The following is a 25208-nucleotide window of genomic DNA, read 5'->3' on the forward strand; positions in this document are numbered from 1 at the left end:
ATGAGGTCTAGAACTACAGCACACATTTTGTTGCCAAGAGGGAAACCAGCTAAACAGCAAAACCAACATTATCTCTCATTCCCTTTACCACAGACTTCAGTACTTTAGTACTAAATCATATCGCTAGATAACGGGCATAGTTGTTTATCAATATTATAATAGGATAATACCCCATATTGCATTAGAGCTCATGGCTAGATTTAAAGATTTTACTATATTTAAGTCCTGGAAGTGCCACTGTCTAGGTGTATGATATAAGGAAAATTCCTTAAGTTTTCCACACCTGTTTTCCTTACCTATGAAACAGGAATAAGAACAGTATATATTAGTTGTAGAGATCTTCACTTCCGGGAAAGCAGTGGACAAAGCTAATGCTGAAAATTCATATGTTTTCACGTCTCTTGACTACAACTAAGAGAGGAATTGCTGGGTCAGTAATTCTATGTTTAATCCTTTGAGAAAGTATAAGCATAGAATTGAAAGTTCAGTATGCAAGTTAAAGAGGAAAGGAGACACAGATGAAGGGAGAATTGGTGAACTAGAAGATAGATTTAAGGATATTAATGAGAGACAACAAAAGGAGACAAAGAAAGAAATATACGAGAAAACAAAATCCTACATTTACCTAATAAAAGTTTCAGAGAAAATAGAGACAGAGGAGAGACGATATTTGAAGTGATAATGACTGAGAATTTTTCAGAACTGATGAGGGACTCAGATCCTCAAATTGGATAAGTGCACTGAGTCCTATATAGGATAAATACAAATAAATTTCTGCCTGAGTTGTTTTTAAAGATTTCATTTTAAAGTAATACCTATACCTACCATGGGGCTCAAGCTCACAATCCAGAGATCAAGAGTTGCATGCTCTACCAACTAAGCCAGCCAGGTGCCCCCACCTGGGATTTTAATGAACTCAAAGAACTCACAGGAAAAAATTTTTAGCTTGGCTCTCATGATAGAGATAATACCATTTCCAATTTGATAATTCAACAAATATTTATTGAGCATCTATTATTTGTAAGGCAGGGCTAGCCATATTGGAATAAACTAAGACCCATATGATATCAATTATACTCTCAGTGTAGTTGCTCTTAAAGTGCGTATGATGATTCATTTTATTTTCTAACTTAGCTATGCCATAGTGACCAGACATTTGGTCAAACACCAGTCTAGATGTCATTGTGAGGTACTTTTCAGATAAGTTAACATTTAAATCAGTAGACTTTGAGTAAAATAGATTAGTCTTTATAATGCGGGTAGGCCTCATCCAATCAGTTGAAGGCTTTAACGGAAAAGTGGCTGACATATCCAAAGGAAGAGTCTACCTCCAAATTGCTTTCAGACTCAAGCTGAAACATTAACTTTTCCCTTGGTCTCCTGCCTGCTGTGCTCATATCACATGAGCCGATTTCTTATTTTTTTTAAATTATTTATTCATGAGAGACACAGGCAGAAGGAGAAGTAGGCTCCCTTTGGGGAGCCTGATGTGGGTCTCGATCCCAGAACTCCGGGATCACGACCTGAGCCAAAGACAGAGGCTCAACCACTGAGCCTCCCAGGTGCCCCCATGAACCAATTTCTTCAAATAAATATTTTTTTAATTTCAATCTTTTTATCTATCTTCAGTCTCTCTCTCTCTCTCTCTTTCTCTCTGTATCTATTCGATTGGCTCAATTTTCTCTGGAAAACCCCAATTAATCAAATACGGTACATGATCAAGCTCGGCATCTATTTCTCAATGTGTGATGATGTCACTTAGATTACAAATTCTTTAAGGAGAGAGGTGTTTAAATTCATTCAATCTTCTTTGGAATAATTATCATAAAGCTGGATAGAAAATGTTAGTTAATTCATGAAAAGCAAGTGAAAGAATGTTAATGTATCCTAAGAAGCATAAACAATGTATTTGTTGATCTGTCACTATAAACTATTTAAATTTGTGAATTTAAAAAATGATTATAGTTTGTTTTATTTGTATGAGTATTATTTAAAATTTATTTATTTATTTATTTATTTATTTATTTATTTATTTATTTATTTAGGAATGCTTCATGGATTTGTGTGCCATCCTTGTGCAGGGGCCATGCTAATCTCTGTATCATTCCAATTTTAGTATCTGTACTGATGAAGTGAGTGCTTGGTTCACGAATTTTAAACTGTTCCATTCTAAACCTAGTATTTTTTTCCTTCAATGTAGCTTGAATTGGTTTCCTGTTCCTTGAAGCCGAAGAGCTCTAAATAACATACCTACCTCCCATAAAGATAGAAGAGCATATAATAAGACAGGTTCATTAAAATAAGGATTACATGAATATGAGTTATGTAATAAAAAGGGAGGAAGAATGGTCTTACCAGAAGTTCTAGGCTAAGGATAATTGCCATAATTGAGAACAAAATTTATCTTGATTTTCTCAGCAACCAAGGACAAAGGGAACCTCAATAAATTACCTTATTGTCATTGTCAAATAAAAGAAGCCTATTTCTTCATCAAGATAATGAACTATTATTCAGCCATCAGAAAGAAGGAAATCTTGCTGTTTGTGACCACACGGATGGGGCTTGAGGGTGTTATGCTAAGTGAAATAAGTCAGACAGAGAAACAAATACTGTGTGATATCACTTATATGTGGAATCTAAAAGAGCCAAATTCGTGGAAACAGAGTGTGATTTATAGACCAGGAGATACGAAGATCCAAGGAACCTCTGTTTGGTGATCAGTAAAACAGAGTTTGTCCAGGGAGAGGAAGGGCATCTGCAGTGCCGGCCTCATGGGGTAACTCGGGTGGACTTGCTGCAATTCTACCAATAGCACAGTGGCAGGTGCAATATTAGCTGCTCTGGCTGGGTGAACACGTTACTGAAGCAAGCTGAAGAACTCGCTCAGAAATTCACAGGAACCTTCCTAGAGAGAATTGGGAAGAGGACAAGGGGAGTGAGAAACCCTACAATAATGGTGGCTGCCAGAGTCAGAGAAGGGGTGCTTGTTAACATGACCAAAACGTAACCCCCTCCCTAGTGAGGTCTGAGACACAGAGGTTGCGTGTACTATACCAAAGGGTGTGCTTCCAAGGACTAAAAGAAATGTTGTGGTAACCACATAAAAGAGTAGAAATGATTTCAAATACAATACCCTACCCTTCACAAACAGAACGGGCACAGTTGTCTCTGTAGTAAGTTTACTCTGTTTTCAACTCCTTGCTTCTTGGTCAAATTTCAGAATCTTTCCTTGATCAAAATGGTTTGTATCCCAAGTGCACGTAGCTAAGCTAAAGACTTTTTTTTTTTTTTTTTTTTGCTTCCTTTCTCTGTGAGAGATGCATTATATCGATCTATATCTGTATCTATATCTCTATCTCCAAGCGTTTCTATTCCGGGCAAATTTCGAATTTGTTTGAGGAAGACTGTATTTAGCATGTTTGTTATGAAGAGACTCAGGTATCACATAGAGCTCCTGATCTCTTAGGTAGAGAAAGTGACCACAGGTGTCAATCCGGTGTGAGAGTGGGACAAGGGTGGCGACAATGGCAATGAAGAAAGTCAGACCCCCACCTGCTCCTCTATGGTGCTGTGGTTCGGGTAGGTCAGGGGGATGGACACATTCACAGCTTCTTAAAAAACGTTGCCTCAAATTTGCCTCCACCTGGAGAAAAATTGCTAGTGGGAGTCCTTGGCCTTGTCCTGTTTTGTGTTTTTATTAGTGACTTGGACGGCAACATGGAAAGCATGCTTGTCATACTTACCAATGTTGCAAAGCCGGTAGAGGTTGTTTGGTGAAAGACTCAGTGTCATGAAATTGAATGGCCGTCCAATTAACATTAATTAAAATCAAGTAAGAGGAAATCAGTTGCGTTCCTAATGCACCCAGCTTGACCACTTTTCATGGAAGAAGAAACATGATTTAATAGGATGGGGAGGCAGCTAAGGAAATCAGCCCAATAGTAACTTGGAGTGACACAGCATTCTGTCCAAGCTGAGGCTCTGGTCGTGTTCCGATGACCCCCGGACTATGAATAGACTACGGGTACCCACCTTTCAGGGATGTCGAACAAGTAGACCTGCAGAGATCGCAGAAGAAAAGGGAGGAGAGAGATCTGGAAGCCATGTGATGAGATAAGAATTCAGCATGTCTGAGATCTTTATCCAGGAAAAGAGAGTCTTTAGGGAGCATGTGACAGGGATGGCCAGCTCATTGGAAGGGAAGTCAGGTGGAAGGCCACTGTTATTATTTTGTCTGCCTCCAGAGGGCAGAAACAGGGCCACTGGGGGAAAGTTTGCAAGGAGGCAGGTGTCAGAAGACTGGGTATAGATGTGGAGTTGCTGATAAAGGGCTGTCTGGGCAAGAAACGTTTCCTTCTTCCTGGTGTGTTCAGGCTGGGCGGGTGCTTAGCTGTCATGGACGTGGGAACAAGGATTCTGCTTTGGGGAGGACAAGCGGGCTGAAAAGCTTTAGCTCCTTCCAACTCTGCGATCTTACTGTGAGCCCCGGCAGGCGGTCGTACAGCTTCCACCTGAAGAGCTTCCGATAACTGTGGGATGGATGTTCTCGTTTGAAATGACTTCAAGAATAGACAGACGTTGAACTACAATTTGCCTGTGTCTTGGCTTGAACAATGGTGAGGAAGGTGAAGCTGCCCCCCCCTGACCGGTTACATTGTTCTGGAGAAGTGGGTTTGACCGAAGTTGCAGTGTGGCTCTTCGACTGGCTTATTGACTGAGCTGGCTGTCCTTTACACCAGTTAGGACTCTAGTAAGTTCTGAACGCTCTTCAAAACAGGATCAATTGGCTTTTTGTCAATGTTCATATTGAAGCTGGTATCAGATCTGGCTCAGGACGTCAGAACAAAAAGTAAATGCAAAGAGTTAATGCCCTAGATCTAAGGCCAAGACCGGGTTTCAAGATTAGAAGCAAGACTGGGCCTGCCTGCAAGCATCTAGTGACCCTAGCCATGGGCAAAGCGAGGAAGGAAGGATATTGAGACTGAGAACCTGGCTGGAACTTCTAGACACTATGCCTTGCTGGCTATAGTCATCTCTGAGAAAGAAGTTCAAATTTAAACATTTTAGATTTAGAGAAGTATTCAGAGGTTTAATGCTTTGAGATTTTTTTCAGTGTTAAGTTCAAAACTCATGCTTTCTTCTTCTTTTCTTTTTTAAGATTTTATTTATTTATTCATGAGAGACACACAGAGAGAGGCAGAGACACAGGCAGAGGGAGAAGCAGGCTCCCTGCAGGGAGCCCGATGTGGGACGACTCGATCCCAGGACCTGGGATCATGACCTGAGTGGAAGGCAGACGCTCAACCACTGAGCCACCCAGGTGCCCCCAAAACCAATGCTTTCTTATATATGTTAAAGTTACATGTCTTTTGTTATAAGGTATTTGAAATCAGGAAGTATCACTTTGGATCTTTTTTTTTTTAATAGACTCATCTTACATGGACAATAGAGAGGCTTACACATCTGTATATTTTGTGACATGCCTTAACTTCCAGGCATCTCCATTTGAATTTGAAGTTTTGTATTTGAGCAAATCCTGACCTGCTTTTGGAGCAAAGTTATGACTATGGTTCTCCATAATTTAGGACCTAGCGTGGCAGGTGACTTGGGTTGTCAACTCCATATAGTGAGACTCGTCGCCTCGTATTGAGGCTCTTTTTTCCCACTTGCAGACCATCACTCTGGCTTAAGTCTATCATCTCCCACCTCGGCTGGAGTCAGGTCATGGTTTTCTGACAAGAACCTTGTTCTACATCCTGCTTCCAGAATAGTCAGCTTTGAAACCTACTTCAATCACTCCATGCCTCTATAACCTCATTGTATTAAATTTAAATCCTTCAACGTGTAGTTAAGAGCTCTCTCAAAGGTCCCATCTTTTCCTTATAGTTTCCAATTCCTGTTCTTTTAATTCCCTCCAGGGAAGACATCTTCATTCATTCATTCATTCATTCATTCATTCATTCAAAGATAAACCATTTTTTATTTACCAGGTATCAGATGTTTGAGGCTTTTAATTCTTAGGACCTGAACAGAAGGCACTATCACCATTTAACAAATAAAATGTTTTTGAATGTTTAAGAGAGGACTCAGAGAACTTTAATAACTTGCCCAACATCACTGGCTTTTGTCTAATTATAATTTCCATGCTCTTTGCAACTACACCATACTTCCTCTTATTTTGCAACATTTATTGTGGTTTCTGTGCTGTGCCAACGCTGGTATAAGGTGCTAGGATAGGAAGATGAATGAAACACTGAGGTCATCTGTATGAGCATACGTTTAAAATTTTAAGGCCTTTTTGTGTATGTTGATTCTTAATTAAAACAAAATCAGTCTAGTAGAAGAAGTAGGCAGAAATAATGAGATCTGGAGAGAAACAGGAGTGTGCAAAGAGAAGTAAGATTCAAGTGTTTGCTGTTTTAGGATGAAGAAAAGAAAAAGAAGAAGAAGAAGAAGAGGAGGAGGTGGTGGAAGAGGAAGAGGAAGAGAAGAGGAGGAGGAGGAGGAGGAAGAAGAAGAAGAAGAAGAAGGAGAAGGAGAGAGAGAGGGAGAGGGAGAGGGAGAGGGAGAGGGAGAAGGAGAAGGAAGGAGAAGGAGAAAGAAGAAGAAGAAGAAGGAGGAGGAGGAGGAGGAGGAGGAGGAGGAGGAGGAAGGGGAAGGACACTTGAGTGGCTCAGCAGTTTGGTGCCTGCCTTTGGCTCAGGTCATGATCCCGGGGTCTTGGGACCGAGTTCCACATCGGGCTCCCCGCAGGGAGCCTGCTTCTCCCCTCACCTGTGTCTCTGCCTCTCCCTCTCTCTCTCATGTGTCTCTCATGAATAAATAAAATCTTAAAAAAAGAAGAAGACAACGACTGAGAAATAGGTCCTTTCTTTCTGGAATTCCCAGTTTGATTCTGGAGCTGTGTGGGATATTAGTGAAATCAGCCAAATGGGGCCCTCTGTCCTAATTGGCTTCTTTCACCACGTGTCTCCCAAGGGGCTCTTGAAGCCTTCTTTCTAAAACATGGTTCTGATCCTGGGTGATGGTCCTGCACGGGGAGGGGAAAAAAGAAAAAGCGGTGGCTCCCTAGCTCCCTCCTGAGCTTCTCCAGCTTCCCTGGGGGCCATGCCCTCCAGCCCCGCTGAACTCTCCTGACCCCGAAGCACACCTCTGTCCTCGCCTGCATGCTTTCCCTGTCTGGAGCACTCTTCTTCCTCTTCCCTGTCCTAAGATCTCTTCCTCGGCTTTGAGCTCCAGCTAACATCACTCCCGGCCTCCCCACAGTCTCATAGCTCTTTCCCCCAGAAACTCCTAATTCTTTTCAGTGCTTCTCGCATTGCTCTGAAGCTATTGACAGGTCTCCTTCATTTTTGCATCCCCAGCATCAACCAACCTAAGCTTTGTGCTTTGAATGAGGTATCCCTGATACATGTTTGTTGAATAAATCATTTATAAACTATGGGGAAGAACCCAAATGAGTAGACACTTTGACAAAGTTGAGAAGGCAAGAAGGTTAGATTCAAGCATGGAGGGACGGGCTCGGCAAGGAGGTGAAAGCAGGCAAGAGGAATGGAGAAGCCTCGGGTTAGTGGCTTGCCCTGGAACCTCGGTCCTCTGCCAGATTCAAGAAAACTCATTCATGAGAAATCTGGATGCGTCCTCTTCCTCTCTTGTCTTTCTCCTCTCCCCACACCCCGCAGGCCCCCTTCAACAGGCAATTGCGATGCTACTTCCATCTCTCTGCATGTCTGAGCTAAGACCTGAGTGCTATGAACGTTTTTTCATCTCAGTTTTCTTGTTTCTCGGGCCTCAGTGTGGTCCTATGTGCATTATCTGATAAATGATTGTTATTTTTTAGGTCACTGAAAGGAAGGCGTTGCTTGGGGTCAGTGCTGAGCAGGGCTTGGTGACCAACAGTTGATGCCCAATGTGTTCCTTTGGAATACCTGGGAAGCTAAGGAGAGGAGGGGCCTCTGTGGGAGGACCTCTGCCTTCTCGCCTCTTGGATAATTGGGGGGGGGGGGGAGGGAGGAAGGGAGGGGGATGGGAGGCAGCCTGTTGATCATTTTGGAGCCTCTACAACAGGAATACGTTACCCATTTAATTAATAGACACTTAAGAGTCACCCAAGGGGTCACGTTCCGCAGAAGCACAGGCCGGGTCGGTGCCTGCGCACCGGGCACCGCAAGGGGAAGCCAGACGTTGTGGCCTCGGTGCAGCGCGGGCTGGCCCGGCTGTGCTGGGGCGCGGACAGGTGCCGCGGTATTGAAGCAGACAAGCGAGTGACAGAATAGCTCACAAGGTTGTGGGGATGTAAGAAAAAAAAAAGTTACGATGTAACTTGCAAATGCAAAAAAAAAAAAAATAGCGTCTTAGAGTCTGAGCTCTGGTTACTACTCAGCACAGGCTGCATGTATCCTGGCGTTTGGCCATCTCTGCGTGGCAGGTCGTGCCGTCCTGATTTTTTTTTTTTTTTTTTTAGGAGCTGTTTGTTCCCCTCTTAAGCCTCAGACTTCTTTAGCTTGGCTGGAAAAAAGAAAAGAAAGAAAAAAGAGAAGAGAAGAAAAGAAGAGAAAAGAAAAGGAAAGGAAAGAAAAAAGAGAAGAAAAGAGAAGAGAAGGAAGGAAGGAAAAGTCAAAAAACAGAAGGCAAAGAAAAAAAAAGCACAAAGGACCGACACAACCAGCAACAGCCGCTTTCCTGCCCCCCCACTCCCCCCCCAGCTCCCCATCCTCCAACATCGCAAGGACCCCCCCTCCAACCGACAACCCCTCCCCCCTTCCCTCCACCTCCCCCCTACACATCCACACCGCTCCTTACCCCCCCCCCTCTCCTCCCCTTCACCCCCATCCCCCTCCCCTTCCCTCCCCCCTCTCCACCTCCCCCCCCCCGCCCCCCCCCCCCGGCTTCCCTCCCCTCCCCTTCCCCCTCCCACCTCCCCCCCTCTCCTTCCCGCCCCAAGAAAAAAGAAGAGAAGGAAAGGAAAGGGAAGAAAAGAAGAGAAAAAAGAAAAGAGAATAGAAGAAAAGAAAAGGAAAGGGAAGGAAAGAAAAGAGGAGAAGAAAAGGAAAGGAAAGAGAAAGAAAAAAAGAAAAGAAAAAGAAAAGAAAAAAGCAAAGAGAAGAAAAGATAGGAAAGGAAAGGAAAGAAAGTAAAAGAGGGGAAAGGAAAGGGAAAAAAAAAAGAAAAGAGGGTGCCCGGGTGGCTCAGCGGCTGAGCGCCTCCTTCAGCCCAGGGCGTGACCCCGGGGTCCCGGGATCGAGTCCCGCGTCGGGCCCCCTGCACGGAGCCTGCTTGTCCCTCTGCCTGTGTCCCTGCCTCTCTGTCGCTCCGTGTTTCTCATGAATAAATAAGTCAAGTCTTAAAAGGAAAGAAGAGGAAAGGAAAGAGGAGGCGGGAAGGCGGCCGAGCAGCGGGCCCGCAGGAGCGCGGCGGCGGCGGCGGCGGCGGCGGCGGCGGCGGCGCTACTCGGCGGATTACGGCGGGGGCGGGGCCGGCGGCCCCATGTGGTCCCGACATCACTGACATGGCGGAGTCGCCCCGCAAACCCGCCTGGTAGTTATTGGAGCGGCGGCGGCGGCCGGAGGAGGAGGCGGGGAGAGCGGCGGCGGCGGCGGCGGGAGCAGCGGCGCGGCGGGGTCCTCGGCTGCCGGCCGGGAAGGCGTGGGCGGCCCGCGGGTGGCGCCCCGAGCCCCGCGATCGGCCCGAGGGCAGGTAGGGCGCGCGGGGTGGGGGCGGGGCGGGGGCCGGGGGGCCGGGGGGCCGGGGGGGCTCGGGACCCCCGCGCGCGGGAAGCCCCGTCCGGACGCCCGGCCCGCCGACTGCGGCGCGGCCCGAGCGCTCCCGGCGCGCCCGGCTTCCCGGGGAAACTTGGCGCCAGACTTGGGCTCGGGCCGGGGGAGGGGGGAGAGGGGGGGGGGTCGGCCGCCGCCTCGGGGTCCCCCGCCGCGGTCCGGGGTCCCCGCGCCCCCCCCCCCCGCCCCGGCTGGGCCTGCGCGTGGACGGCGGAGAGGAGCGGGTACATTTTTTTGCTGAAAAAAAAAAAAGGAAAAACCCGGGCAGCGCCCCCCCCGCCCGCCCCGTCCCGTCCCTCCCGCAGACTCGGTCCGCGGAATCGGCCCCCCCGGAGTCCCCGCGGCAGGATCGCGGCCCGGGGGCGGGGGGGGCGCGGGGCCGGGGAACCTTCGACGTGTCACTTTCCGAGGCTGAGGGCGGGGGCCGGGCCGGGCCGGGCTGGGCGGGTCGGGGGGGCGCGGGCTGCCCGCGGCGAGGACACTCCCCCGCCCCGCGCCGGCCACCTCCGCGCGCCACGTCCTCCCCGCCCGGCCTGCCCCCGGGCCCCGCTGCCGGCCCCCCCGGCCCCCCCGGCCCCCCCGGCTCCCCCCGGGCTGGGGGCGGCGAGCCCAGCGCTGCAGGCCGGGCGGGGAGCGGCGGGCGCCCCGGAGAGCGGGCGGCGCAGCCCGGGTCACTCGGCCACCCCGAGGGGCGCCCCGGCCGCGGGGGGGAGGGGCGGGGGCCCGCCCGCGGCTGTGCAAGGGCCCGGGGGTCAGGGGGGCGGGGGCGGGGGCGGCGCGCGGGGGGGCCGAGGCGCGGGGGGCTCGGAGCCGCGGCCCCGCTCCCTCCCCGCGCGCAGCCCCGCGCCGCCGTCCGCTCGCCGCCTCCGGAGTCGCAACTTTTTATTCTCCCTTCAGCCCCGCGATTCCTTGAAACATTGTGGGATTTGGCCGGGATGCGCCGACGCTCAGCGCGCCCCCCGCCCCACCCGCACCCCAGCCCATCCCATCCCCACTCCCATCCCCACTCCCACCGCCATCCTCATCCCATCCCCACTCCCACCCATCCTCACCCCCATCCCCACTCTCACCTCCATCCCCACTCCCACCCCCAGCCCCGCTCCCGCCCCCCCATCTCCCCATCTCCCCATCCCGGTGGGCTTCGAGTCTCCCTTCCCTCCCGACACCCAGGCTTGAGCATGTCTTGGAACGGGACACCTCTTTTGTTGGGTGGGCACCTTCGATTGCTTGCCCGCTTAGTTTTTAATGTGCAGCTAATTTGATTTGCATTTCCTCCAGTTTCCAGGCCCTGCTAGGGAAAACTGAAGGAGAGGAGTAAGCCACTTTTTTTTTTTTTTTTTGGGAAGAGTGGCGAGAGGTGGGGCATTAGGAAAGGGGAGGCACCGCGGTTGTGGGCAAAGAGTCAGACGGAGCAGACGGACCCGGAAGAAAAGGAATCTGCTCTGGAATAACACTTTTTTTTTTTTTTTTGAGGCTACAGGCCTTGGGCAAAAATGCACTGCTCTGTTCTGATTTCTCCTCCCCAGAGTTGCTCTTCCACTGTTCAAGTTAAAGCTGTGACTCTGGGGGCCTGGATGGGCGGGGGGCAGGGGGCAGCCCCATATCCCAAGGAGGCCAGGGGCCCTGGTTGTGTGCCTTGTGGGGGGGGGGCTTGGTTCCCCGTCATTGGGGACAGACCTTCAGTTTCCTGGTTCCCAGGGAGCAGCTGTTAAACAGAGTAAGAAGTCTCTGGGCATGTTTGTGGCCCTGCAAGGGGACCTCATCCGTGAGGGTGTTCATTCTTACATTGTTTAGACACTAGAGGGTCACCCACAAACTGGTTAAGAATGAGGCCTCGCTGGTAAAAAAAAAAAAAAAAAATCATTAAAAAGTTGTGTTTAGACTCATAATGTATGCGTTTAAAGCGTCTTGGTTTAAATACTAAGAAAAACTTGCTGTAAAGATAGTGTTCACTTAAAAGAGATGTTAAAAGTGCAAGATACCATCATGGAATAAGGGTTGTAGTTTCTAATTACAGTATATACAGTTTCAGAAGGATATTCCCGTAACCTTTTAAGACAGACTTTATAAATAGCCCACATCGGACTGTGGACTGTTGGAGAGCCAGTCTTCTGGGGTTTTTGCGAGAAAGCTTGAGATTGGTTGCAAGGCTACAGGAGCCTAGGTAGTAATTTATTCAGAAGGAGATTGTGCCCCTTTTGCCTCACACTTCATTTAACGTGGTAGGACTTGGTAGTGCCCTTCGAAGTTCGCCAGGAGAACTTCTTAAACTTTGCAGTTTAGGAAAATGAGGCCCGGGGGGGGGAAAGTGGCTTGTTCGGGGTTGCCACCATTGGCCAAAGTCTGATAGAGGGTTGTATACTCTTTCTTGGATATCTGAAGTGTCCTAAGCCCTGTGTGTGCTTTTTTAAGATATATTAACAGTCTTTAAATTTATGTGATCTTACGGACATTTTACAGACAAGGGTATTGAGGGTCACAGGAATTAAACTGGTTTGTCTAAGATCGCAATGCTCCCGACAGCAGGGTTTTCTTTGGTGAGGGAAGTGGCCCTAGACCAGTGCTATCCACATCCAGTGTGGCAGACACAAGGCTCCTTAGCTGTTGTGCCTTTGAGATGTGGCTGGTGCAACAGGAGGAACTCCATTTTACATTTTATTTACTTTTAAGAAATATATGTATTTACTTTTAATCATTTTAAACTGCTACTTGTGGCTCGTGGTTACCATATGGAAATCACAACGTAGAACTTTCTGACTCCCCAGTATGTTCACGTTTAACTGGATCATGCTGCTATTTAGATCTAGTTCGCTGTTTTTTTTTTTTCTTTTTTTTCTTTCTTTTTTTTTTTTTTTACCACCAGAAGATGCTTAGATTCCACCTTCTAATGGAAGTTAAATCCTGAGTTAGCTATAGCTCAGTTTTGCTTTTATACCTTGAGTGGATAAAATGAACACTTTTTTTTTTAATGCTTACGTAACATAGTTTAAACTGATGGACAGAAATTTAAATGACATTTTCTTGTTTGGAATTGCTGGAAAGGCAGAGCATGTGGATTATTTTAGCATAATAAAGGAGTGTAAACAGGCAATATGAAATATCATTGATGGGAGGCTAAAAAAAAAAAGGTCCGCTAATAACCATGTTTACCTGCTAACCATGTTTCATATGACTCCATAAGTGGCAGGTAAATAATACAGAGAAACCATCGTTCACTTTTCCTAATGTAGTTGCAGAATTAACCTGAAGAATTAAAATCATTGCTTTACTATCAGAGTATAAATTCAAATATAAAACACTAGATTTCATCTATGACTTGGGAAGAATGTATTTAAGAAGAAAGCAAACAGCCAGAAATACTCTTGGTGGCAAATGGTCAAGTAGTTTTCTGATTAGTGAGTTTAATTTATCTCTGTTGCATTTTAGAATTCATTTGATAAGAAGGAATTTCAACGACTTTCTTGATTTTGAATGAAATAGTGGAAATTCGAGCTTCTGTTAAAGTGAGCATTTATCTGGATTCTATCCATAAATGTCCAGTAACTGAATACGTTGTTTTTTTTTTTTTGGGGGGGGGAGGGCATACTATTTTCAGGAAAAGACAAATGATTAATCTTTTTATTAGAATTTTTAAAGAAGTAGCTTCTAGGTTCATTATAAATCTATCTGAATCTGTTTGCCTTTCATAGTTATTGTACTTCCTAGGATTAATTGCAGTTCATGATCCTGATGCTAGAGCATTACAGGATCCTGAAAGACCTACACTTGTAAATCAGTTTTAAATTGATCTGTATTACTTTAGTGTAATGTGAATTGCATGGCCTCCAGCTCTCTCAGACTTGTAAATTCAATTACAGGTAAGTCATTAGTTAATGACACTGTTGAGATAGCTGAAACACCCTTTTCATACCCATTCCTGACCCTTGGGAGCATAGTTATTTTCAAGGAACCAGGATAAAGACCACGTTATAAATAGGACTACAGTGTTCTCGTGAGTGTGACCAGTATGGGAAACACCATTTAACTCATGATACATGGTTCCAGTTTTCGAACGTCAAGGCGCTTAATACAAATGAGAGACTTACTAAAATCTTAAAAGATGTTGAAAGATGGGCAAATAATGGGCAGGCATTAGAAATCTTAAATGTCTAGTGAGACCTGCCAAGGACTTACTTTACTTTTTAACTGTGTATTTTTCATAAACTTCTGAACCTCTCTCAGTTTGGGTTTCCTGATTTTGTTATAAAGAGAAGACATCTCATCCATACTTTTTATTTTTTTTTAATGGTCATCCAAGGGAAAAAAAAAAAAATGGTCATCCAAGGGATTAATGCGTCAGTATCGAAAAGTGTGTGGTACAGCCTTATATTCTGTTATATTCCAAACTTTTAAATAGACGTTCCTGATTTATTACTTTGCACCTTTTGAGGGACCTCCAAATTGCAAGTGGACAGTTTGAAAAATAATTTTTCTATTTTTGATGACTAAATAAAGCTTAAAGCTTTGGATTGCTGTGTTCATTTTCTCCCTGTCCTGATAGAATAGTTGATTTGTGACCTCTCACAAATTGTACTGTGCGTAAGTCATCCCGCTCCATGTTTTGGAGAAGTGTTTCCTTAGATGTAGCTAATAGCTGGCTAGCTTTGCTGACGTGGACACGACAGTCTGCTTGATATGGGGTTTTTCTTGGGGGAAAGAAGTGTGCAATCTTTCAGAGGAACTTTGAATACTGAATGATAGAGGCATAAGGCTTTAGTCATTGTATATTATCTTAGCCTATTATTTGAACTTTCAGTAATTACAGCTGAGAATGGGGGGGAGGAGAATATTTTCAGGGTAGAGGGAGCTTTGCAACTTACCTGTGTTTCCATTTTAGAAATCATAATTGCCATTTCTTAACATCAGTGAGGTTAATCCATTAAATGAGAGTTTTTTGTGGTGAGATATTTTCAAGCGAACCTAAATTCTCATCCTTGTGGCAATTGGGAATCCACTTAAGTGCTTGAGGAGAAGCTTTATTCTTTAGTTTACTCGGAATGCCTTTGAATATAAGAAAATGTTCATAAGTGCGTACACACACACTTGTTTGCCTTAAAATATAAAGTATGGTGGGGTCGGTGGGTGGCGCAGTAGGTTAAGCGTCCGACTCTCTTGGTTTCAGCTCAGGTCATGATCTCCGGGTTATGGGATCAAGCCCTGCATAGGCTTTGTGCTCAGCGAGGAGTCTGCTCAAGTTTTTCTTTGTCTCTCCCTCTGCTCTTCCCCGCACTCTCGCACTTTCTCTCTCTCTCTCTGTCTCTCAAATAAATCATTAGAAAAGTATAAAGCCTATATGGTGTTCTGTGTTTCAGCAAGGCAGAAAATACTTGAATCATTGTGGTTAGTTCGAGGCAGGGCTCTGTAGAAGTCAAGCCCAGGTTCACTGGGAGGAGGACTTGATACTTGGGTGCTTTGCAAGGTACATCTCTGGAGAGGCTGGGCCCTAGCTTCTCCGGAGGGGAGTTGTCTATGGTGCAGGTTTAGGGTCTAGGATCAGTCCTTGTGGACCAAAAGTATGTGGGGTTGGGAGAGGCGATAGGGGAACGGAAAGTTTTTAAGCCACCAAATGTAAATAGAAAAGGTAGATACAGTGTTGAGCCATCTACCGGTGGGGGTATTTCTCATTTTGGAAGTGGATCCATCTTTGAGTCTTTGTCTTTTTTGCCCGTAGTTGAGATGTGCAAGGTTAGCATTCTGAAACTCCTGGATTGTAATTTTCAGTGCCCTTGACCGATGAGATGCCCTTGGCAGTACTCATTGTTGTTTCAGGCACTGGCTCCTAGTGTTTTGTTTCTTTGATATCTTGACAACTGCTTGTCAGTTTTAAATAGCTGGAGGGAGAAGATTTTAGTGAGATGGTATTGAGCCAAGGTTAGCTGTATTTGAGATTCTAGTAAGTATCTGTTTTAAATGGTTGTATTTAAGTTTAAAATTAATTTGATTTCATTCACTTGTTTATGGCCTCAGACGGCATTTATTAAGTTCTAGGCTAGATTCTTTGTTAATGGAATATTCTACGATGACTTTTTTTTTGGGGGGGGGCAAATGCAAAGCATTTTTTAAAAATTAATTCATAGGGGTATTTTGCTCATATTTTTGGAATGTTGTGTAGAGAATAGTGTCTGTCACCGGACACTTAGGGCAGGGTGGTGGCAACTTTGATTCTTTGATCCTTTCTGAAATTTGAGAATTGTTAAAATTGGAGGACTTACAGGCTATGTTTAAAAAAAACTAAATTTATATTTGAATTTAAAGCTTCTGTTACATCCCTGTTTTGACTCTGGAAGACAAAGATTTTTGTAAAGGCAACCAATCAGAAAAGTTTACTTAAACTAAGTAGAATACCAACTCATAGTCTTCAATTATGAAAAGCTTTCTGTTGAAATAATTGTTAGAAAATTGTCTTTATACACAAGCAAATGTAGTACGTTTGAGAAGTAATTGAAAACCCTAAAATCCCAGGAAATAGCATGATTTAATTTACTCTTAAGGGACTCAGCTTCTCCACAACTGGTGAAAGAGGGGTCTCTATTAAAAATAACTGCATTGTTCTTGATGTAACTAATTAGGAATTTGCAATTATCCAGGCAAGTCTAGGATACAGTTTGGTTTCCTACTCTATATGAAAAGGTTTTACTGTAACAGGGGTTTAAATAGATTATAAGAGGGAATATTTCCCAAATTAGGAGAACAAGCTACTTTTAAGCACTTTGGAAAAATCAGTTTACTTAAAAACAGTGTAAAACTGCAGTAGGGATTGGAGCTAGTTCTGCTGGGCCTTTCATCGAATCGTAGGAGCCTTTGGACACTGGGGGGCTTACTCAGTGCTATCCCAGGCTAGGAACAGTTTACTAGTAAAAGTTAGAACTATATTTTTGTATGCAGAGTAAATCACAACAACAAGCAAATATCTGTCACCCCCTCCTCCCACTAGTAGACTCCAGTTAGGCCTGTTGATTTGTTTTGGAGTTTTTCTGTTGACATTCGCTTCCCTACTTGTTAAAGTTCTTTTATCACCTGTAAGGACTTGATGACAGATCGGTGAGAGCAGGTGTTAAAGGTTTAAGAACATCATTATTGCTTTTAGTTGCCCATCTCCCCTGCCTTGTGGAAAGGCCTGCGAGTAGTATTTAAATAAGCCCTTTAGGCACCCTCCTCCTCTGCTTTTCCTAAAGCGAGACCTTCCTGGGCTGTTTAATTCCAGGTACTGAACGAACTGACTGGTAAGAAGAGTAAGGGTCTTTAAAAAGACCTCTGTATATTTACGTCCAGTTACTCAGACAATGAACTTTTCTAGTATGTGACTTTCTAGGGGTCACATTGACCAGTTTTTATAGTACAAGTTGTATGTGCGGGATGCTTAATATATTTCTAGGATATTATGCTTCCTTTTATATTTTGAAGTTTTTTTTTTTTCTCAAACTGTATCTTCCGTTGTGTAAGTTTAGGCAGAAAATACTGTCTTTAGATATTGTTGTTTCTGGTTTTTCTTGGGGCTTTTCTTGTCTCAAGAGAAATAATTCCAATTTAGAGTAATAGAAGTAAATATTATTCTGAATTAGTGAATCAGAAAAGACTTAAAAGTACATTGGATTGGAACCCTCTTGTATCGCTGTTGAGAATGTAGAAGGTAGAGCTTCATGGAAAACAGTTTTGTGGTTTCTTGAGAAATTAAATATATAATTATGTAGCAACTCCATTCTTGGTATGTACCCCCTGAAATAATTGAAAGCAGGGACTCCAACAGATTCTTGTACGCCAGTGTTTATAGCAGCAGCATTGACAATATCAGAATGGTGGAAACAGCCCAAGTGTCCATTCACAGACGAATGGTGTACACTTACAGTGGAATACTATTGAGCCATAAAAAGGCCTGGAATTCCTCTACATGCTACAACATGGATGAACCTTGAAAACGGTATGCTAAGTGAAATAAACTACTTACAAAAGGACAAATACTGTGTATTTCCACTTCTGTAAGGTACCTGGAAGAGGTAAATTCACAGTCAAGGAGTAGAATAGAGATGAACGGCGGGCTAAGGGGAGGGGGCATAGAAGTTACTGTTTAATGGGGATAGAGATTCCATTTGGGGTAATAAAGTTTTGGAAATGAATCTTGGTGATGGTTGCACAACATTGTGAATGTACTTAATGCCACTGAACTGTGTGCTTAAAAATGGTCAAAATGATACATGTTTTGTTATGTATATTTTACCACAATAAAAAACAAAGAAAAATATGGAAGGAAATTTATTCCACACCATCTCGGTTTGTCTCTTTGCTCCCCCTTGGTCTGCCTCCTTGCCGGTTTGTAGGTAGTTGTGTCCATGTCCCCCCCCCCTCCCCCCCCAATCTCTTTCTTTTGCATTCTAAAGAGAGATTCCCCTAGGCTGTTTTTAGAGATGAGAGTGTCTTCATTTTATTAACGGTCTTGAATTTAAGAAACTGTTTAAAAGTAATAGATCTCTGGAGGGGGAATAAAAAAAGACATTTTAATATTTAGACGAACCAGGTAGTTTATTAATATCTACAGACCACGTAGGCACATAAAGGCAACGTAATCAATCCTGAATTTCACTGTGAGTCATCTAAAAACCAGGGATGTACAATTAGACTTGTCATATTTTCTATTCCATTTGATCATCTTCAGTACTTTAGGAAAAAGTTTGATTTCCACTCAGAAAAACATTCTAAGTCCTCTCAGTTTGTACTCCTGTTGGCAGTGTTTAGGTGCTAACATTCTTCAGTTCCTTAGACTAAACCCTGTTGGAAGGGATAGAGTGAAAGGATGTAGTATTCTGAACTTGTCCCAGGCAGCTAATAATTTTGTGGTAGTTCTTGCACCCTGAATGTTGGTGGGTTTCTTTTTTGTTTTTTGTTTTTTGTTTTTTTTTCTTCTGGAATATTGGTGTTGAGTTTGGGTAGGTCGGTTATAAAAAGATGGCAGGATTTTCATTTAGGCGATTAAGTATGAAACTTAAACATCGGGTAGAAAGCGCATGTTAGGAATACTGGAACTATACAAATTCAAGTGGAAAGATTTGAGTACATATACAAATAAGTTATGGGGAAAATTATATTAATTATATGTGTGTGTAATTAAAGTAATTAAAAAAGGCTTTGTCATCCATCATATCTCATTAATTCCTGGACTCCTGGTAAACAGTATGAAGTTGCAAGGGTATATGATGGTAGTGAGTGTGTGCTCTGCTGTGTGGGTAATGCTGTATTTTTTTTTGCTGTGTATGGAAATAGCATTCATGCCAGGGCAGGCCATTTTCGTGGCCTACTCCAGAGGTACTCTCCTTACCAACTGATATCAAAAGGCAATGAGAGCCCGTGATCTCTTTATATCTAGCAGGGATATAAAGAATTATAACATGTTTCCAGAATGCTCTTCATTGATTTTGGCCTCCATGAAAGAAAAGAATGGCCCTTTCCATTCTGCATATCCTCATTACGTTCCAGAGCTTTATTTTAGGTCATCTGTAATTTTCTTTAAATTCGTCTAGCACTTTATCTGTACTTTTGAGAACACTTGTCCTTTTCAGTGTTGTCCGATTGTCTCCTTGTCCCCCCCCCCCCCCCTTACTTGAATGTAGGGATGATTACTAATTGAGGGTCTTGCATGGTGAGTGCGTAGTAAATGTTCCTTGGATGGTTGAATGGATGGATTCCCAGGCTGAATGTGCCATTTACACCTCATGCCTCTCCTCAGGTGCTCCGTCAGTATATCTTCCACTGAAGTTGACCTCTTTGAAGCATGGGCGATGTTGTGGACATTTTTGTTTCCAACAGTGTTCCTGGGGTTTTTTCCCCTCATAGTAAGGATCTAATAAATATTTAAACAAAGCAAAACAGAGGCATGAGTCACCTTCAATGCAGGTCTGGCTTTGCATTTATTACTTTTTTAAAGAAATGAAAGGGGCGCCTGGCTGGCTCAGTCAATAGAGCATACAACTCTTAATCACGGGGTTGTGAGTTCAAGCCCCATGTTGGGTGTAGTTTACCTAAAAAAAAAAAAAAAAAAAAAAAGGTTTTCTAGAGAATAAATGGACTTTTCCATGTCTATGTTAGGTTGATCACTGATTTTGAAAATTTTAACAAATAGCTTCCATTTCTGTTCCCTAAAACTGGTCCTTGATTATGTATATTTTGCATATCCATTGGACTCAGTTTGGGAATTGATAAACTAAGAAAGTTATTTTATGAAAAAGGTAACTTTTTAGAGATTTGTAGTAATTTAAAATAATCCTTTTATAGGGAAATTCTAGAACGGTGACAGGAAGGGATAGAACTAAACCAAAATGTGCCTTGCTGAGGTGTTGGGGGCCCAGCTGAGGTAGTTGATTCTGTTAGATTGTGGCCAAACCATTTGGTCTAAAACTAAGCCATGGAGAAAGGGTCAAAGAGCCTATCATGGAAACCTGAGGAGAGTGACCTCAGCTATTTGAAGGTGAGGAGTTTTACCTTATTCAGAAGGTGGAGTTAAAGTATGCTGGAGAAGAGAAGAATCTCTTAAAGCATGTATAACCATGAGTGGGTTGGAGGGTGCAAGGGGCTCTTACTCATTATGTTCGGGGTAGCATCTGGGAGTTGTTAGTTTATTAAGTGTTTCAGGTGAATGATGTAATCAGACAAGTTTGGGAGATTGACCTTATTGACCAGTGGCTGGAAAGAAGTGAGGTGGAGGGTGAGCTTTGGAGACCAGAGGGACTCCAGTTAGAATTAGGGCAGAACTGAAGGGTTCAGACTTAAAGTGATTTTATCCTCACATTCTTTGAGGTAAAACGATAACCAGCTCTTGGCAGTTTTATATAGAAATGAGTTTAGGACACTTGTCATTTGTGCACTAAACTTACAAAACACTCTGACCACAAGTCAGATGTAAAACATAATAATAGTGACCAGTAATTCCCAGGCACCTACCATGCACCAGGCATTTCCATATATATATATATATATATATATATATATATATATATATATATATATATATATATATATCCATCCCATATTCATAAGCTTAACTCTGGAAGGTAGATATTATTTTCTGTTTTTCTGTGTGTTTCCAGTATCTCCAGCAGAAGCTGGTACATACCAGGTGCCCTATAAATGTTAAGTGAATTGAAGATGAGGAAGGCATGCTCGAGAAGGTTCAAAATGTCACCTAGACTGATTCTGGAACTTTTTTCAGCTGCCTCACACTACTTCTCAGTAGTTCACATGACCTATGCCTCATCTGTATCTCCAGGCTTGGAGTACTGCCTGTGTTCCCAGGTAGCTAGCTGGATTCTAAGGCCTTCCACGTGCTCAACCTGTCTATTGCCCAGAAACCTAAAATTCATTTTTGAAACAATAATAATATTCTGGACCTTTCCCAAGAGATATTCCTAGCTGGTTTTCTGTAATAGCAACTTAATCTTGGGATGAGAGAAACCAGAGAATAAAAGTATACTTTGTAGAAAGTGATATAGAGGAAACCCATTATAGTGAATGGAAAAAAAAATCTAGAGCAGTTGGTTGGGAAATGGTAGTGAAGTTTTTACCTTATTCAGGCATTTGAAAAACTCTGGGAGGTTTTTCACTGAGTGGCAGTTCAGTTTTGTTCATCTTCCATCCCTCCCCTCGAAGCCTTTCATTTAAGTTAATTTACACAGAGCAAGATCCTGTCTTTCTAATTTGCACCTGGAAAAGCAGAGCCTGCTCCTCCTAATACTAACCCTTTCTCTCCTTTTAAGGCTAATAGTCTGTGGTGTTTGGGTTGTCCCAGAGGCAGCCACAGAGATGGGACCAGCACAGAACCGACTAGAGGGAGCCTGGTCTCAGCTCAAAGCAGCAGCTCCTGTGGTTTAATGAAAGGTGACCTCAGGATTCAGAGGAGCCCTGTGCTTTCCCAGACGGCCCAGGCTAAACCTGGGGAGCTGGCAACCCTAAATGCTTCCTTTGTTAGAAATCATTTAGTTCTCTACTCCATCTTTAGAAAGTGAGTTCACTGAGGTGAGTTGAGGACAAGACTCTGAAGTGGGGCCCGACTTGCCTTCCTCCTGCGTGCGGGCGGTGTGGACCAAGAGGCTAATGAAGGTGCCGCCCTCAGGGTCTCTTCCCTCGGCGGGTGCTGCTGCTTCCCAGAAGGGCCCAGAACGAGCTAGCCAGCTAGCCCGGTGCTGCTCTGGGGATTGTGTTTCCACAGAACGGGGAGGGCCCCATTAGAACCTGCTTTCCTTCTTTCTCCTCTGCCCAGGAGGGGGGCCGTCGGTGCGGAGACATGTGGGCCTCCTGTCTGGGCAGCCGGGGCCTGGGACGTCTCCGCGTGCTCCCCGCGTTCAAGGCCGGCTGGGGGCAAGTCTGCAGGTTACCCTGGCTGCACGTCAGGAGAATACTTAACTTTTAAAAATCTATTATAATCCCTTAAAATGTAAAGAGAACAGTTTCAAGCAACTATTTAAAGAAAAGAATGTGTTGATTTTGAGATTTGGACGTTTTATTTGCTTATTTTTGTTTTAAATTGCTGGGACCATCTTCTCTCACCCTTATACGCTTTTGCCATCATCACCCCAAAGGTGGAAATTTACTTAATTTGGGGTAAGGGATACCACAAGTAGCCCAGGTATGTAGTCTCATGTTCAGAGAAATCATACAATCAGTAGTTTTGAGCCCCTTAGAAAGGTAGTAAGTCTGATTGTTAAAAAAAAATTTTTTTTTAAGAGATTTGGGAGGAGAAGAAATGGGTAGCAACTTATAAAAGGTTTATATTTTTATTTAAGCCTTTAACAGCACATGTCTTCATTTACCAAAACATTTCTTCATTAATGAAGAAACACAGTTATTTCCAGTTCTATTTGCTTTTGACATATTTTAATCCCACTATGTGATTACTGAGCCGTAGCCTTAACTGGATCTTAATGATACCTGTAAGAATCCGAAGAATTTTAAAACCTAGCTTTTTAGACTTTGCCATTTGCTTGTTATATTAAATTTAAACATGGAAACAGTGTCACTTCCTATTTATGTTTCACTTTCTGATTCTCCTGAATTAGTTCAGGGTTCTCAGAAGTTTGTTCGGACCTATCAGGGCATAGTAGTTGGCTAAATCGTGAAAGAATGACGGATTCAAATAAATTTCGGTACTAGATTACCTAAGCTTCATTTTATTTGGAGTCACTTGGGGTCCCAAGTGTTTGCCATTAAGTTGCTAGTTTTGCAGGTTTTCCTTCTTTGCTCTTTGTGAACAGCGGGGATTATAGCCCGAGGAGGGGAGGCCAGGATTTGGGAAGGAGGTAGCACCAACAAAGGTGAGCGAGTTTGTTCCTATTATATTTCATGTGGGATGGCAAGTTTTCCAAATTCTAGTTTCCACTGAGTCATCCATGAGTTCAGGAGAGGGACAGTTCCCGTCTGCTGTCAGGTGTTCTTCTTGGCAGATGAATGAAGAACCTTTTTCTTTTTTAAAAAGTGTTTTTTTTTTTTTTTTTTTTTTTTTAATACAGATAGCTGCGTTTGTATATCTTCAGTTAATAAGGTTTCAAGAAATAGCTTTCATAGAAAAATAACTTTCATAACATTTTTCATGAAAAAGTATACAATAATTTTCTAGAAAGTTTGGTGGCAAGGTAAAGTAGATGAAAAGGAAATACCTTTTAAAGAAAGTCATTCTTGGGACTTCTTCAGCTGCTGTCTGTAAAAGCAGATTATCCCCTATGACTTTTATATTAGGAGGGCATGAGAAACTGATTCAACTTGGAATTAATATTTTTGGTAATAAGGTAGATCCTTAATCATCATTTGTAGTGGAATGATTGAACCTGTGGGCTCTGGAGAATAAGACCAGAGGTTGAGACTGCACCGGGCAGATCTTGGACTTTGGTTAAATTACTCAATCTCAGTGGCCTTTTTTTTTTTTTTTTTTTTTAAGATTTTATTTATTTACTCATGCACAGAGAGAGGCAGAGACATAGAGAAGCAGGTTCCCTGTGGGTAGCCCGATGTGGGACTCGATCCCAGGACTCAGGGGTCACGCCCTGAGCCCAAGGCAGGTGCTCTACCACTGAGCCACCCAGGTGCCCCCTCAGTGGCTTCTTAAACGGGAATTATTAGGACTCTCCGGCTTGGTGTACAGCTTTAAACAAGGGCTTAGCAAGTGATAGCTGCTATTTTGATATTTTGTTCACTGACTACAGACAAATTTAACTGTTGGACATACTTCTTAATAGGATGATCGTTATTTAAAAAACCTTCCCAGTTATTTTAAGTGTATATGAATGTTAGCCTTCGGTTTTCTCTTGGCCTTGCCACTGGCTCTTTGGATATTATTGTATAAGTGACAGCCTTGCAGCTCTTCTCTGAAGCCATGCTCAGAGCTCTTTGCCTTGGTAGTAGTAGTATGGGCAGAAAATGAAATAATATGTGTAAGTAGCCCTTTGGGGGGAGAAAGAAGCATGTCTGAATGCCAAGCAGTACTAATTATTCCAAGTGTTACTTCTGCCAGTATTTTTCTTCCTTCCTGCCCGCTCAGAGAGGTGGTCCCTTTTAAAGTAGATATATGACAGCTCTGCTTCCTCTCCTAAAGTGTAGGATGAAAGGAGAGTTGTAATAAAGGAGAATCCCTCCTTCCCATTCCTTCTCGCTTTTCTTGTGGATGTTGTACTAACCGTTTTTAAGAGAGGAGATCAGACCTTGACATCAGTGGGTGAAACCATGGGGCTCCCAAGACCTGCCTTTCATCTCTGGGTCACCACCTCAGACGGTGTCCCCCATTTCTGTGATGGCGTAAATCCACCACTGCTGGGGAACAGTGCGCCGCAGGTTGAGACCTTGAAGTATGTCTGGAAATCTTAGCTACTTTTGCTACTCATCGTTGGGATGCCCATTTCTTTAGAATGACATGGCAGAGGTGTCCGTGAATAGAATAGTTTTCTCTGCTTTGGCAGTTCCTAAACCTCACCAACTTCCTAAAAATTGGGAGCAGGGGTCTGAAAAAGTAAGAGAAGAAAAACAAAACTGGGTTTTGCCTGGTTGTTTACTGGCAGGGTTTTTCTAGACATAAACACAGTTGAATGGAAAGGATAATAGGGATTGGAGCCTGTCTTGCTCCATGAGAGTGAATGAGCCACTGTTAGACCTTAACGTTGGAGGAAAAAAATAACCTTCACCTTTATTAGAAAAACAAAAACAAAACCCAGGCAGTGAGTGTAGGCTAACTGATGAAAATTAAAGGTCAGTTTCTTCGTTGCCCCACCTCAGTGCATGCCTCAGGCCATGTTAATAATGGCAATCCTATTATTTTCTTACAGAAGGCAGGAAATGCTGTCTACACCCATTAGATTTGTTTGAGTGCCCCCTGGCTGGAAATGTAGAAAATTAAATTTTCTAACTTGCAGGGAGGGGGAAAAA

General features: G+C 43.7%; 1 protein-coding gene and 1 non-coding gene across 2 annotated transcripts in view; one reads left to right on the forward strand and one right to left on the reverse strand.

Annotated features, from left to right (window-relative positions):
- Window positions 1-2036: 2036 nt before the first annotated feature.
- On the reverse strand, window positions 2037-2140 carry LOC119867555. Its single transcript, XR_005384073.1, has one exon. It is a non-coding gene; the product is annotated as a U6 spliceosomal RNA (small nuclear RNA).
- A 7459-nt stretch (window positions 2141-9599) lies between these two features.
- The window catches only part of FNDC3B (fibronectin type III domain containing 3B), a 339739-nt gene continuing 324130 nt past the window's right edge, over window positions 9600-25208 (forward strand). The window contains exon 1 of the mRNA XM_038583908.1: window positions 9600-9696. The gene's annotated coding sequence lies outside the window, so the exon portion shown is untranslated. The remainder of the gene's footprint in view (window positions 9697-25208) is intronic.

Source organism: Canis lupus, chromosome 34 (genome assembly GCF_011100685.1).
Source record: "Canis lupus familiaris isolate Mischka breed German Shepherd chromosome 34, alternate assembly UU_Cfam_GSD_1.0, whole genome shotgun sequence".
NCBI classification, from domain to species: domain Eukaryota; kingdom Metazoa; phylum Chordata; class Mammalia; order Carnivora; family Canidae; genus Canis; species Canis lupus.